This window comes from Puma concolor, chromosome D3 (genome assembly GCF_028749965.1).
Source record: "Puma concolor isolate L17-30 chromosome D3, mPumCon1.1.hap2, whole genome shotgun sequence".
In the NCBI taxonomy this organism is placed as follows: domain Eukaryota; kingdom Metazoa; phylum Chordata; class Mammalia; order Carnivora; family Felidae; genus Puma; species Puma concolor.
The window spans coordinates 104,728-119,788 of NC_141678.1; the positions used below are offsets into that span (position 1 = coordinate 104,728).

Sequence of the window (15,061 nt, forward strand, 5' to 3'; positions counted from 1 at the left end):
GTCTTCAGTTTCGATAGCATTGATTTTTGCTGTAATCTTTATCATTTCTTGTCTTCTGCTGGTTTTGGTTTTATTTGTTGTTCTCTTTCCAGCTCTTTAAGGTATAAAGTTGGGCTGTGTATCTGAGACTTTTTACCTCTTTTGGAAGGCCTGGATTGCTATAAACTTCCTCTTATGACAACCTTTTCTGAATTCCAGAGGCTTAGGGGTGTGGTGTTATCCGCTTCGTTGGCTTCCATGTATTTTTTAATTTTCTCTTTAACTTCTTGGTTCACCCATTCATTCCTTTTTTTTTTATTTTATTTTTTATGTTTTAAAATTTACATCCAAATTAGTTAGCATATAGTGCAACAATGATTTCATGAGAATATTCCTTAATGCCCCTTACCCATTTAGCCCAACCCCCTCCCACATCCCATCCAGTAACACTCTGTCTGTCCTACATAGTTATGAGTCCATTCTGTTTTGTCCCCCTCACTGTTTTTATTTTATTTTTGTTTCCCTTCCCTTATGTTCATATGTTTTGTCTCTTAAAGTCCTCATGTGAGTGAAGTCATATGATTTTTGTCTTTCTCTAATTTCACTTAACATAATACCTTACAGTTCTAACCACGTAGTTGCAAATGGCAAGATTTCAGTCTTTTTGAGATATATATATATATATATATCGCATATCTTATATATATAAGTGATATATATATCACTTATACATATCTATATATCTATATATCTCTATATCTATCTATATCTATATATATTTATATCACTTCTTTATCCATTCTTCCATTGGTGGACATTTGGGCTCTTTCCATACTTTGGCTATTGTTGATAGTGCTGCTATAATCATGGGTGTGGTGCATGTGTCCCTTCAAAACAGCACACCTGTATCCCTTCAATAAATGCCTAGCAGTGCAATTGTTGGGTCGTAGGGTAGTTCTGTTTTTAGTTTTTTGAGGGAACTCCATACTGTTTACAGAGTGGCTGCACCAGCTTGTATTGCACCATTCATTCTTTAGTAGTATGTTCTTTAGTCTCCAAGTGTTTGTTATCTTTCCAAATTTTTTCTTGTGGTTGTTTTTGAGTTTTATAGCATTGTGGTCTGATAATATGCACGGTATGATCTCGAACTTTTTGTACTTGTTGAGGGCTGATTTGTTTTCCAGTATGATATCTATTCTGCAGACGTTCCATGTGTCCTGGAGAAGAATGTACATTCTGCTGCTTTATGATGAAATGTTCTGAATATAACTGTTAAGTCCATCTGGTCCAGTGTCTCACTCAAATCCATTGTTTGTTGATTTTCTGTTTAAATGATCTTTCTGTTGTCATAATGGGGTGTTGAAGTCCCATACTATTATGGTTTTATTATCAATGAGCTTCTTTATATTTGTGATTAATTGATTCATATCTTTGGGTGCTTTCACATTGGGAGCATAAGTGTTTACAATTGTTAAGTCTTCTTGGTGGGTAGACCCCCTCAATTAAGATACAACACACTTATTCATCTCTTGTTACAGTCTTTATTTTGAAGTCTAGATTGTCTGATATGAGTAAGGCTACTCTGTCTTTCTTTGGCTATCATTAACATGATAGATGGTTCTGCAGCCCCTTACTTTCAATCTGAAGGTGAGTTTAGGTCTAATATGGGTCTCTTGTAAACAGCATATAGATGGATCTTGTTTTTTTCCCCACCCTGTTACCTTGTGTCTTTTGATTGGAGCATCTATGCCATTGACGTTTAGAGTGAGTACTCACAGATATGAGATTATTGCCATTATGTGTCTTGTAGCGTTGGATTTTGTGGTGGTATTTGTTTGTGCTATCCAGTCTTTGGTACTTTTGATGTTTTTTTATTCTTTTTTTTTTTTTATCTTTTCTCCCCTCAGGGAGCCCCTCAGGTTCCATGCCAAGTGTTTCTGCACGTATTTTCGAACCTGTGTGCGTGTTGTAGTCAGACTTTGGAGTTGGGTCCCATGGGGAGAGAGCCATAGCTACGGCTAGGGTTCGGACCAGGGACATCGACAGGGCTAAGGCGACACCAGTATCATGAATTCCATGGAGGACTGAGGTGACGGCACATGCACAGCTGTGGGCCTGCTGTAAGAGTTAGTGTGATAGATAGGGTTAGGAGCAGGTTGAGGGCTAGGGTTAGGATTACGGTTAGGGTTAGGGTGTGTCCCAGGAGACTCCAGGCACTGACCCCACATCAGAGCAACTGTCTCCCCGAAGGGCTGAGTAGAGTACACAAGGGAGGATGCCGGTCAGAATTAGTCTTTAAGTTCCAAGGCCAGACAAATGTATGGGTCACCCTTCAGGGAGGCCTCAGGAATCCTCTTGGGCAGCTGCAGCCAGGCCTTTGAAAGGACATGGTGATGTTCCAGTTTTTTTGCCGAGTGATTCTGTATCGCTTCATGCACCCAGACACGTGGCGTTTTCAGACTTTGGTATTGTGTCCCCATGGGGAGAGACCTTAGCTAAATTTAGGTTTCGATTGAGTGACATCACCAGTGCCAACGCGAATCCAGTGTCGTGATCTCCATGGAGGGTTGAAGTAAGGGTCCTTGCTAAGGTGCAGGTCATGAGCAGGTTTGAATTGAGATAGGGTTAGGGATCTGTTGAGATTTCTGGCTAGTGTTAGGGTTAGGGTTAGTTCCCAGGGGGATCCAAGCGCTGACCGCACAGCAATGCAGTTGTCTCCCTGACGGGCTGAGTGAGGGCACAGTGGATCGTGCTTGTCAGGATTAATTTTTGGTTTCAGTATCCAGACAACTGTATGGGCCACTGGTCGGGTAGGCCTCAGGAATTCTCAGGGGCAGCTACAGTGGGGCTTGGAAACAAGATAGTGATGTTCCAGGTTCTATGCCGGGTGATCTTGCACCGCTTCAGGCCCCTAGGCACGTGGGGTTGTCATACTTTGGTATTGGGTACCCATGGGGAGAGAGCCTTAGCTAGGGTTAGGGTTCAATCCAGGGACATCACCAGTGTTGACGAGACCAGTCTCGTGACCTTCCTGGAGGGCTGAAGTGAGGGCCCATGTGACGGTGCGCTTCGAGTATAGGGTTAGAGTTCGAGATAGGGTTTGGGTTCGCCTGAGGGTTCTGGTTAGAGTTTCTGTTAGGTTTAGGTCTCAGGAGCCTCCAGACACTGAACCCAAGGTAGTACAGATGTTTCCCCGAGGGGCTGAGTGGAAGACACAAGGGAGGGTACCGGTCATGATTAGCCTTTGGATTCTAGGCCACACATATATATGGGCCACCCTTCGGGTAGGCCTCGGTAAACCTCTCTTGCAGCTGCAGTCACCCTTAGAAAATGACATACTGATGTTCCACGTTCCATGCCGAGTATTTCTGCACCGATTCTTGAACCCTTGAGTGGGCTGTTGTCAGACTTTTGAATTGGGTCCCCATGGTGAGAGATTCTTAGCTAGGGTTAGGATTTGGTCCAGGGAAATAGACCCGGCTCAAGCGACTCCAGTTTTGTGATCTCCCTCAAGGGCTGAAATGAGGGCACATGGGAGGGTGCGCGTCAAGTGTATGGTTAGTGTTAGAGAATGGGTTAAGTGTAGGGTGAGTGTTACGATTAGGGTTATGTTTAGGGTTAGTGTCAGGTCCCAGGAGGCTCCAGGCACTGACACCACAGCAGAGCCTTTGTCTCCCCAAAGGGCTGAGTGGGGGACACAAGGGAGGGTGCTGGTCAGGATTAGTCTTTGGGTTTCAAGGCCAGATGAATGTATGGGCCATCCTTCGGGTAGGCCTCAGGAATCCTCTTGTGCAGATGCAGTCACGCTTTGGAAACAACATGGTGATGTTACACGCTCCATACCGAGTATTTCTGCACCGATTCTTGAACCCATCTGCGTGGTATTGTCAGACTTTGGAATTGGCACCCCATGGGAAGAGAGGCTTAGCTGGGTTTAGGATTGGGTCCAGGGAAGTTGCCAGGGCTGAAGCGACACCAGTGTTTTTAATTCCATGGAAGGTGAAGTGAGGGAAAATGTGTGGCTGTGAGTCCGCTATAGAGTTAGTGTGCTAGATAGGGTTAGGTGTAGGGTGAGGGTTATGGTTTGGGTCATGGATAGGGTTTGGGATAGGTCCCAGGAGACTCCAGGCACTGAACCCACAGTAGACCAGTTGTCTCCCTGAAGGGTTGAGCTCACTACACAAAGTAGGGTGCCGGTCAGCATTAGGCTTTGGGTTCCAAGGCTAGAAAAATGTTTTGGCCACCCTACACGTAGGCCTCAGGAATCCTCTCATGCAGCTGCAGTCGCGCTTTGCAAATGACATGGTGAATTTCCATGTTCCATGCCGAGTATTTTTGCACTGATTGTCGATCTCATGTGTGTGCTGTTGTCAGATTTGAAATTTATTCCACATGGGGAGAGAGCCTTAGCTAGGGTTAGGGTTCGGTCCTGGGAAGTCACCAGGGCTGAAGCGACTCCAGTTTCATGATCTTCCTAGAGGGCTGATTGAGGGCCCATGCGAAGTTTCAGGTGAAGTACAGGGTTAGGGTTAGAGATAGGGTTAAGTGTAGATTGAGGGATATGGTTTGGGTTACGGTTTCGGTTAGTGTTAGGTCCCAGGAGGCTCCAAGCACTGATTCCACAAGAGTGCCGTTGTCTCCCTGAGGGGCTGAGTGGTGCCCCCAGGGAGGGTGTCAGTCAGGATAAGTCTTTGGGTTCCAATTCCAGACAAATGTATGGGAGACACTTCGGATATGCCTCAGGAATCCTCTCGTGCAGCTGCAGTCGTGCTTTGGAAATGACGCAGTGATAGTCTCTTGAATAACTGGTGCTGGGAAAATTGGATATTCACATGTATAAGAATAAAGGTTAGCACCGTATGTTACACCACTCCCTAAAGACTGAAAGGAAGAAACATAGAGAGATGTGGTTATAGAGAAACAGTGACAAAGAGGAAGAACAAAGAGGAAGGTAGACACCTGCTCGAGGTATGTGGATGGCGTTAGATGCATCAGAGGAGAGGGGATGTATGAGGTGGCTCTGAGTGCTGGGGAAGAAAGGGCTTGTATCATGGGTACCAGAGTTCCATGACCCCAAGACTCCAACATCCCTGGTTCCAAGCTCTGCAGAAGCCATTGGAATTGAACAGATGGGTATCCCTCATTTCTTCTGGAATTGTGAGGCTCAGCCTCATGATCTGTCATGGAGAGGGATGTCTTGAGGGAGATTGTGCTGCTCTTTGGCAGGTATACTCCAAGTCTGCCCTGTGGGGAGGTGTCCTGCGGCCACCTCTCTCACTGCCCCAGGCCCTGTTGGATTTCCCCCCTCCCCCACTAGCTGGACTTCCTCAAGTTCTGAACCCAGGCATCAGGCATCGGGTTGCCCCCAGGTCCTGAAGTCTGTACCTGGCAGAGGTGGACTGCTGATACTGATTTTAAAAAATTGACAATAAGGTCCATATCCTCCCTCTGGGACTAGTGGTGTGCATCCCAATCGTGGGTTGCTATCCTCCTGTCCACAACTAATCTGAGGATTCCAGAAGGTAGGTGAACACTATAAAACACTCTAGTCTTCTCTTACATCAAATTCAAAGACATTTTCTTGTCCCAGCTTTCTTTTAATTCTGAAGAGATGGCAATTAGTAATTGAAGGCATAATGGTCCTATAGGATATTTACCTATATGACTGCTGGACATTATTTCATCCATCTGTGTCCCTAAAGCACATTTCATTGGAAATATTAGCCAAGGATACATACTGTAAATTCACAACTGATTCATAGCTCCCTGTAAGTTTCATTCTGACCTTGTCACATATGTGTCATCAAAGATATTATTAGTGACTTTTCAGGTAAGCTCCCCACATCAAGATGGTGATGTTAGAGAATCTGGTATAAATGGAATTTCACAGATCCCAAATTAGGAATTATTTTTCATTTTTAATGTTTCTTTTCTCTTTTTTTGAGAGAGCCTGAGCTGGGGAGGGGGGAGAGAGTGGGAGATACCGAATCTGAGGCAGGCTCGAGACTCTGAGCTCTCAAGACAGACCCTGACGCGGGGCTCAAACTCATGGACTGCAAGATCACGACTTGCGTCAAAGTCGGACGCTTAACCGACTAAGCCACCCAAGCGCCCCAGGAAGGATAGTTTATTGGCAAAGAGGGAGAAATTAAAGATAGTGTAAAGGATGTCTATTTTTAATTGAAATATTGTTCACACATTTGTTGTATGAGTTTTAGGCATACATTGTAGTCATTCCATATGTCTATGAATTATATTGTACTTAAGCACAAGTGTAGCTATCCTGTGAAAGCATGCAACAGTATTATTATACGATTGACTCCATTACATTGGCTGTCCCTTGTATCCCTAGGACTCATTCATTCCATAGCTGTCGCCGGTATCTCTCTCAAAGGTGTTCATTCTTTATCTAACCTAAGTATGTTGGTGGTAAACACAATTACCACTTGCTCAGCAAGTGTAAATTGGCGGTTATTTTTCTGTGAACATTGCTTAAACCATTACAAGTGATGTCATTACGTTAATAAATTCGGTTTCTTTCTTCACTCACAAGAAAGAAGGAAAAGATTTCTTTGTGTCCCAGGCCCTGTCATTAAAACCTTTCCCAATGTGGAGAACAGGTTTAGTTGCCCAGGCACCTTCAGTGTCTCAGCTGAGTGACCAGGGCCTTGCACATTGCAAAAATTCCCATGATGGCCAACAGAGAGAGCTCGAGCACCACAGACCCGGAGAGGCTGGTTCCTCTGCCCAGGCAGTGATGGCCAGCAGAAGGCGCACCATCGGCTTTTCTGACCCAGGGCACCTGAGAGCAGGAAGGGCTTTGATTGCTCCCAGAGTACTCAGGGCCTCTGCCGCTGCCTGAGTACAGAGAGCAGAGCTGCATTTCCAGCAGGTTGTGCCGCCCGCCCCAGGGGAGATCTTGGGAGCTTTGTAGCAACTTGGCATCTCCTGAGTCGCCAGAGAGAATTTGTCTTATTGTACTGAGTGCTGAGGAATGGGCGCTGGGTGGCTTCCCTGGGCAAGCTGGTTGCTGAGATGCACAGGCCCTTGCATTTTCTGGGCTGTTCCTGTGTTTCATTCCTCCCCTTCCTGGACAGTATTTGAACAAGACATATTTTACTAAAGGTCTTGTGGATTGCGGAGTCCCACGACATCACCTCAAGATGCAGTCGATGGTTTGTTCCAGATTCAGGCTTGTTTCCGGGAAGAAACCCTGACAGAAATTCAGAAGAACAGGAGCTGCATTCCGTTAGGACATGAATACATGAAATGCTCGTCTTGGGAACTCCTAGAAGAATGAGCTGGGACCCACTTTCCGAGTCCTGCTAGAACCAGTGACCGAGGTAAGGGCACAAACTGTCCCCCACATCATACATGCTTTTTAAAAAGTTTCATGGTTATTTTTCCAACCTAATTAAGTGATTGCAAACTACAGAAAACCTGGTAGGTACCTGTCATTAACGTACGTTATCTTTAATTTAAATTGCAGTGAGTGAAGATAGAGTGTAATATTAGTTTCAGGTGTAAAATATAGAGCAACCCTTCCACACGTCATCCGGTGCTCATCCCAGGTGCACTTCTTAATCTCCAGCAGCTGTTTCACCCATTCCCCACCTTGCTCTGGAAGCCCTCAGTTTGTTTCCCAGAGTCTGTTTGTCACTGCCCCCCCCCCCCCCCGCTTTGTTTTGTTTTATTTCCATGTGTTAGTGAAATCATTGGGTATTTGTCTTTGTCTGAAAGGCTTATTTCACCCAGGATAACATTCTCTCGTTCCATCAAGCTCATGGCAAATGACAAGATTTCATGTTTTTACGGCCTAATAATATTACATTCCATAGACCACATCTCAATTTATTCATCAGTTGATGGATGCTTGGATAGTTTCTGTAACTTGGCTGTTGTAGAAAATGCTGCTGTAAACATCGTGGTGCATGTATCCCTTTGAAGATTTTGTATTCTTTGTGGAAATACCTTGTAGTGAAATTGCTGGATCGTAAGGTACTTGCATTTCCAGTTTTGTTGTTTTTTTTTTTAGAAATCTCCATAATGTTTTCCAGACTGGCTGCACCAGTTTGCGTTCTTACCCACAGTACAAGAGGATTATTCTTTCCCCACTTCCTTGGCAACACCTGCTGTTTCATCCTTCATTGATTTTAGTCATTGTGACAGATGTGTTGTGTTATCTCATTGTACTTTTGAATTGTATTTCCCTGAAGATCAGTATTGTTGAGTATTTTTTCATGTGTCTCTTGGCCAGGTATATGTCTTCCTTCGGGAAATGTCCATTCGTGTCTTCTGCCCATTTTTAATCAGATTTCTCATTGTTTGGGTGCTGTATAACTGTATATATTTTGGGCACTAACCCTTTATCTGATGTCGTTTGCAAATATCATTCTGTAGGTGTTTTAGTTTTGTTGATTATTTCCTAGGTGACGGAAGGTTTTAATTTTTATGAAGTCTCATTATTTTTGCTTGCGTTTCCCTTACCTCTAGAGATATATCTACAAAGACATTTGCACAGGCAATGTCAAATAAGATACTACCCGTGTTATCCTCTGGGATTTTTATGGTTTCCAGTTTCACATATAGGTCTTTGTCCATGTTGGATTTATTTTTGTGTACGTTGTAAGAAAGTGGTCCATTGTTGTTTTTGTTTTGTTTTGCAGGATGCTGTCCAGTTTTTCCAAAACCATATGTTGAGGAGCCTTTTTTAAAGTTTATTTACTTATTTTTGAGAGAGAGCATGCAGAAGAGGGGCAGAGAGAAATGGAGACAGAGAATCCTACCCATGCTCTGCACTGCCCTGAGATCATAACCTATGCTGAATTAAAAATCACACACTTTGTTGACTGAGCCACCCCTGTGTCCCAAGACTATCTTTTTTTCCAGTGGATGTTCTTTCCTGCTTTGTTGAGAATTAATTGACCATATAGGTGTGAGTTCATTTCTGCGTTCCTATTGATCTATGCCTCTGTGGTTTTTTGTTGTTGTTTTGTCAGTACCATACTGTTCTGATCAGTACAGCTTTGTAATATTACCTGAAGTCTGGAATTGTGATGTCTCCAGCTTTGCTTTTCTTCTTCAAGTTTGTTTTGGCTGTTTGGGGACTTTTGTTATTCCATACAAATTTTGAGATGATTTGTTCTTGTTCTGTCACAAATGTTTTTGTTAGTGTGATAGGGATTTCATTATATGTGTAGATTGTTTTGAGAAGTGTAGACATTTTAACAGTATTTTGTGCTTCCCATCCATGAACATGAAATGTATGTCCATTTCTTTGTGTCCTCTTCCATTTCTTTCATCAGTGTTTCATAGACTTTAGAGTACAGGTCTTTCAATTCTTTGGTTAGGTTTATTCCTGGTTTCTTGTGGTATTTGTGAGCCTGTCAATGGGATGGATCCCTTACTTTCTCTCTGTGTTAATTCATGATTTGTGTTAGAAATGCAATACATCTATGTAGCTTGATTTCTGTATATTGTGACTTGTGGAATTCATATATCAATTCTAGCAATTTTTAAGGGAATCTTTCATGTTTTTTATAGAACACATCATGTCAGTTCCAAACAGTGAAAGCGCTACTTCTTCCTTGTCGATTTGGATGCCTCTTATTTCTTTTTGTTGTCTGAGTGCTGTGGTTAGGGTTTCCCGTACTATGTGGAAAAACAGTGTGAGACGTGTCATCCCTGTTTTGTCCCTGACCTTGGAGGAAAAATTTTCAATTTTCCCCATTGAGGATGAGATGAGCTGTGGGTTTTTCCTAGATGACCTTTATTATGTGCAGGTAGGTTGACTCTCAATGTACTTTGCTGAGGGGTTTTATCATGAATGGATGTGACATTTTGTCAAATAGTTTTCCCGCATCTGTTGAAAGCATCGTATTCTTCTTATCCTTTCTCCTATTACTGTGGTGCATCATGTTGATTGATCTGTGAATGTGGAACCACCCTTGCAGCCTAGGAATATATCCCACTTGATTATGGCAAATGATTCTATTAATGTATTGTTGACTTTAATTTGAAGGTATTTTAATAAGAATTTCGTCATACATAGCCATCAGGTGATTGGGCTGCAGTGTTATTTAAAAATTTTTTAAACATCTTTTTAAATGCTTATTTCTTTCCTTAGATAGAGTACATAAAAGTGAGGGAGGGGCAGAGAGACAGGGAGAGAGAGAATCCTGGCCATGTCCCACACTGTCATGGCAGGGTCCAACATGGGACTCGAACCCACGCACAGCAAGATAATGTCCTAGTCCGAAATTAAGAGTTGGACAGTAAACACCCCGAGGCACACAGGCGCCCCGCCAGTTCTCGGTTTTAGTGGAAGCTTCATCTCGTTTTGGTATCAGGGTAATGATGGCCTCATTAGATGGATTTATAAGTTTTCCTTCTTTTTTATTTTTTGTAATAATTTGAGGAGAATACATATTACCTCTTTCTTAAATGGATGGTAGAATTCATTCAGTTAAACCATCTGGCCCAGAACTCTTGTGTTGGGGGGAGATTTTTTTTATTACTGATTTGATTTCTTTCTGTTTTCAGATTTTATGTATCTTCCTGTTTCAGTTTTGGTAGTTTGTGTGTTTCTAGGAATTTGTCCATTTTTCTCAGTGTCCAATTTGTTGCATATAGTTGTTCATAACATTAACTTCTAACTGTATTTTTGTGGTGTGGACTGTTATTTCTCCTTTCTTATTTGTGATTTTATTTATTGGAGTCCTTTCTCTCTTCTTACTGAAAAGTCTGCCTAGAAGTTTTCATGTTGATTAGTGTTTTCAAAGAACAAGCCCCTGGTTTCATTGATTTTGTCTAGTGTCTTTTTGGTTTAAATATCCCTTATTTCTGTCTGAATCTCTATTACTTCCTTTCTTCTGCTGTTCTTCTTCTAATATGTGACCTAGAATATGATCAATTCTGGAGAATGTCCCATGTGCGCTTGAAAAGAATATGTACTCTGCCATTTTAGTATGGAGTGTTCTAAATATATCTATTAAACCCATCTGGTCCAGTGTGTCATTCAAAGCCATTGTTTCCTTGTTGATTTTCTGTTTACAGCTTCTGTCCATTGATGTGAGTGATGTGTTAAAGTCCTCTACTATCGTTATATTATAAAAAATGAGTTCCTTTATGGTTGTTGTTAAATATTTTATATACTTGGTGATCGCATGTTGGGTGCATCAAAATTTACAATCATTGGATCTTCTTGTTTCATTGTCCCCTTTAGTATGAGATAGCGTCTGTCTTCATCTCTTGTTATAGCTTTATTTATTTATTTATTTATTTATTTATTTATTTATTTAAATTTAAGTCATAGTTGGCATACAGTGCATTCTCGGATTTGGGAGCAGAATTTGGTGATTCATCCCTTACATACAATACCCAGTGCTCATCACAACAAGTGCTCTCCTTAATACTCATCCCACATCTAGCCCAGCGCTGACCCATTTCCCTTCATCAACCTTCGTTTTTTTTTTCTCTAACATTAAGAGAGTCTGTGGTTTGTTACCACTCTTCTCGTTTCCTGCCCCCTTCCCATGTTTTCATCTGTTTTGTTTCTTCAATTCCATATGAGTGAAATCATATATTTGTCTTTCTCTGATTGACATATTTCACTTAGCATAATACATGCTAGCTCCATCCACATCATTGCAAATGGCAAGATTTCATTCTTCTTGAAGTTGAGTTATATTTCTTTGTATATACATATGTTTGTATATATGAACGTACACATATGTACATATGTATATATGCGTATACATACACACACACACACACACACACACACACACACACCACAACTTCTTTATACCTTCATTAGTTGATGGATACTTGGGCTTTCTCTATAATTTGGCTACAGTTGATAATGCTGCTATAAATACTGGGTTCATGAAATGTCACTATTAGGTATTTACCCAAAGTGTACCAAAATAGAGTCTCGGTTTTAAAGGTTATTTTGCCTGATACAAGCATTGCTACTGGCTTTCTTTGACATTATTGGCATAATAAATGTTTCTTCATTCCCTCACTTTAAATCTGAAAGTGACTTAAGTCCAAATAAAGCTTTGTAGGCAGCATCTAAATAGGTGTTGTTTTTGTTTGTTTGTTTGTTTGTTTGTTTGTTTTGTCCATTCTGACTCCCTATCCAATGTCTTATGATTGGAGCATTTAGTCCATGTACATTTAGAGTGATTATTAATAGGTATATATTTAGTGCCATTCTACTAGTTGTTTTGCCATTGTTTCTTGATGTTTTCTCTGATCCTTTCTTGTCTGTCACACTTTTAGTCCTAGATTTCCACTCAAAGAGCCCGATTTCAATATTCTTTTCTTTTGACTGGTAGTACATTTCTTTACTTCTTTTTAATATTTCTTTTTTTTAATATAAGCCCACGTTAGTTACTTTAGAGTGGAATACAGTTTCAGCAGTAGAATTTAGTGATCCATCAAGTACAAAATATACCCAATACTCATCCCAAGTGCGCCCGTAATGCCCATCACCCATTTAGCCCATACCCCTATTCAGTAACCCCCCTGGAACCCTGAGTTTCTTCTCTGTATTTCACAGTCTCTTATCGTTTGACTCCCTCTCTGTTTGTATCTTATTTTTGCTTTCCTTTCACTACGTTCATCAGTTGTATTAAATTCCACAGATGAGAGAAATCATATGATGTGTGTCTTTCTCTAACATATTTTGCTTAGCATAATCAAGTCCGGTTCCATCCATGTTGTTTCAAATAGCAAGATTTCATTCTTTTTGACCGCCGAGTAATATTCCATTGTATGAATATACCACATCTTCTTTATCCATTCATCTGTCAATGGTCATTTGGGCTCTTTGCATAATTTAGTTATTGTTGATAATGTTGCTATAAACATTGCAGTGCATGTTCCACTTGGACTCAGCGTTAGTGTATCCTTTGGATAAATACGTAGTAGTGCAATTGCTGGGGCCTAGTGTAGTTCTATTTTAAGTTTTTCTGACAAATCTCCATACTATTTCCAGAGTGTCTACATCACTTTCCATTCCCATCAGCATTTCAAAAGCGTTCCCTTTCTCTGCATCCTTGCCAACATCTGTCTTTTTCGGAGATGTTAATTTTAGCCATTCTGATAGGTGTGAGGGGATATCTCATTGTGGTTTCAATTTGTATTTCAGTGATGACAAGTGAGATTGAGCATCTTTTCATGTGTGACCAATCTGGATGTCATCTTTCTTAAAGTGTCTGTTCACATCTTTTGCCCATTTCTTCACCGGATTATTTGGTTTTTGGGTGTTGAGTGTGATAATTTTTTATAGATTTTGGATACGAACCCTTCATCTGATATGTCACCTGCAAATATCTTCTCCCATTTCATTCAGTGGCCTTTCAGTTTTGCTGATTGTGTCCTCTGCTGTTCAGAAGCTTTTTATCTTGAGGTCCTAATAGTTCATTTTGGTTTTTATTGCCCTTGCTTTGGAGACATGACAAGCAAGAAGTTGTTGTGGCCAGGATCAAGGAGGTAGATTGCCTGTTTTCTCCTCTAGGATTTTGATGGTCCCTTTCTTACATTTATATCTTTCATGCATTTTGAGGTGTGTGTGTGTGTGTGTGTGTGTGTGTGTGTGTGTGTGTGTGTGTGTGTGGTTTAAGAACATAGTCCAGGTCCAATCTTCTCACTGTTTAGTTTTCCCAGTACCATTTACTGAAGAGACTTTTGTTTTTCCATTGGATATTCTTTCCAGTGTTATCAAAGATTACTCGGCCATATGTTTGAGGGTCCATTTATGGGTTCCCCATTCCATTCCATTGATGTCTGTGTCCGTTTTTGTGCCTGTACCATACTGTCTTGATGATTGCGGTTTTCTGATACACCATAAACTCCAGATTTTAATGTCTCCAGCTTTGTTTTCTTTTTCAACATGACTTTGGCGATTTGGGGTCTTTTCTGGCTCCCTACAAATTTTAGGGCTGTTTGTTCTAGTTCTGTGAGGAATGCTGGTGTTATTTTGATAGGGATTGCATTGAATGTGTCGATTGCTTTGGGTAGTATTGACATTTTAATAATATTTGTTCTTCTCACCCATGAGCATGGAATATTTTTCCGTTTCTTTGTGTTTCTTCCATTTCTTTCATAGATGTTGTGTGGTTTGTTCCTTTATTTTTTTATCTTTGTTTATTTTTGAGAGAGAGAGAGAGAGAAAGAGAGAGCACATGAGCAGGGGAGGGGCAGAAAGAGAAAGAGAGGGAGACACAGACTCTGAAGCATGCTCCAGGCTCTGAGCTGTCAGCACAGTGCCCATCACGGGACTCAGACCCACAAATACGGGATCATGTCTTGAACCGAAGTCGGCACTTAACCGACTGAGCCACCCAGGCGCCCCTCTATTGTTTTAAGTGTACTGATCTTTTTCCTGTTTGGTTATGTTTACCCCTGGGTATTTGATGGTTTTCAGTGCAGTTGTGAAGTACATCAATCCTTGATTTCTCTCTGCTGACTCATTATTGGTGTATAGAAATGCAGTCAACTTCTGTATATTGATTTTATATCCTGAGACTTTCCTGAATTCCAGTATCAGTCCTAACAGTTTTTCCATGGAGTCTTTTGGATTTCCTTGGAAAGTATCATGTCTGAAAACAGGGAAAGTTTGACCTTCCTTGCCAATTTGGACGCCTTGTATTTCCTTTTGTTGTCTGCTTGTTGAGGTTAGGACTTCCAACAGTTTGTGGAATAACAGTGGTGAGAGTGGACATCCCAGTCGTGTTCCTGACCTTAGGGGGAAAGCTCTCAGTTTTTCCTCATTGAAGATGATATTAGTTGTGGGACTTTCGTATCTGGACATACTGATATTCAGACAAGATCTTTCTATCCTTCCTTTCATGCGTGCTTTTTTTTTCATCAAGAAAGGATGGTGCATTGTGTCAAATGCTCTTTCTGCATCTATTGAGAGGATCATATGGTTGTTATCCTTTCTTTTCTCAATGTGATGTATCACATCAGTTGATTTGCAGATATTGAATTGGTGGTGCATTCCAGGAATAAATCCAATTCATTGTGGTGAATAATTATTTGTATGTATTGTTGGATCCGGTTCACTACTTTT

General features: G+C 41.3%; 1 long non-coding RNA gene across 2 annotated transcripts in view; it reads left to right on the top strand.

Annotated features, from left to right (window-relative positions):
- The window catches only part of LOC147575205 (uncharacterized), an 85,256-nt gene that overhangs the window by 47,307 nt on the left and 22,888 nt on the right, over positions 1-15,061 (top strand). For both annotated transcript variants that reach the window (XR_015242135.1, XR_015242134.1), the window contains exon 2: positions 7,166-7,322. This is a non-coding gene — a long non-coding RNA (uncharacterized LOC147575205). The remainder of the gene's footprint in view (positions 1-7,165; positions 7,323-15,061) is intronic.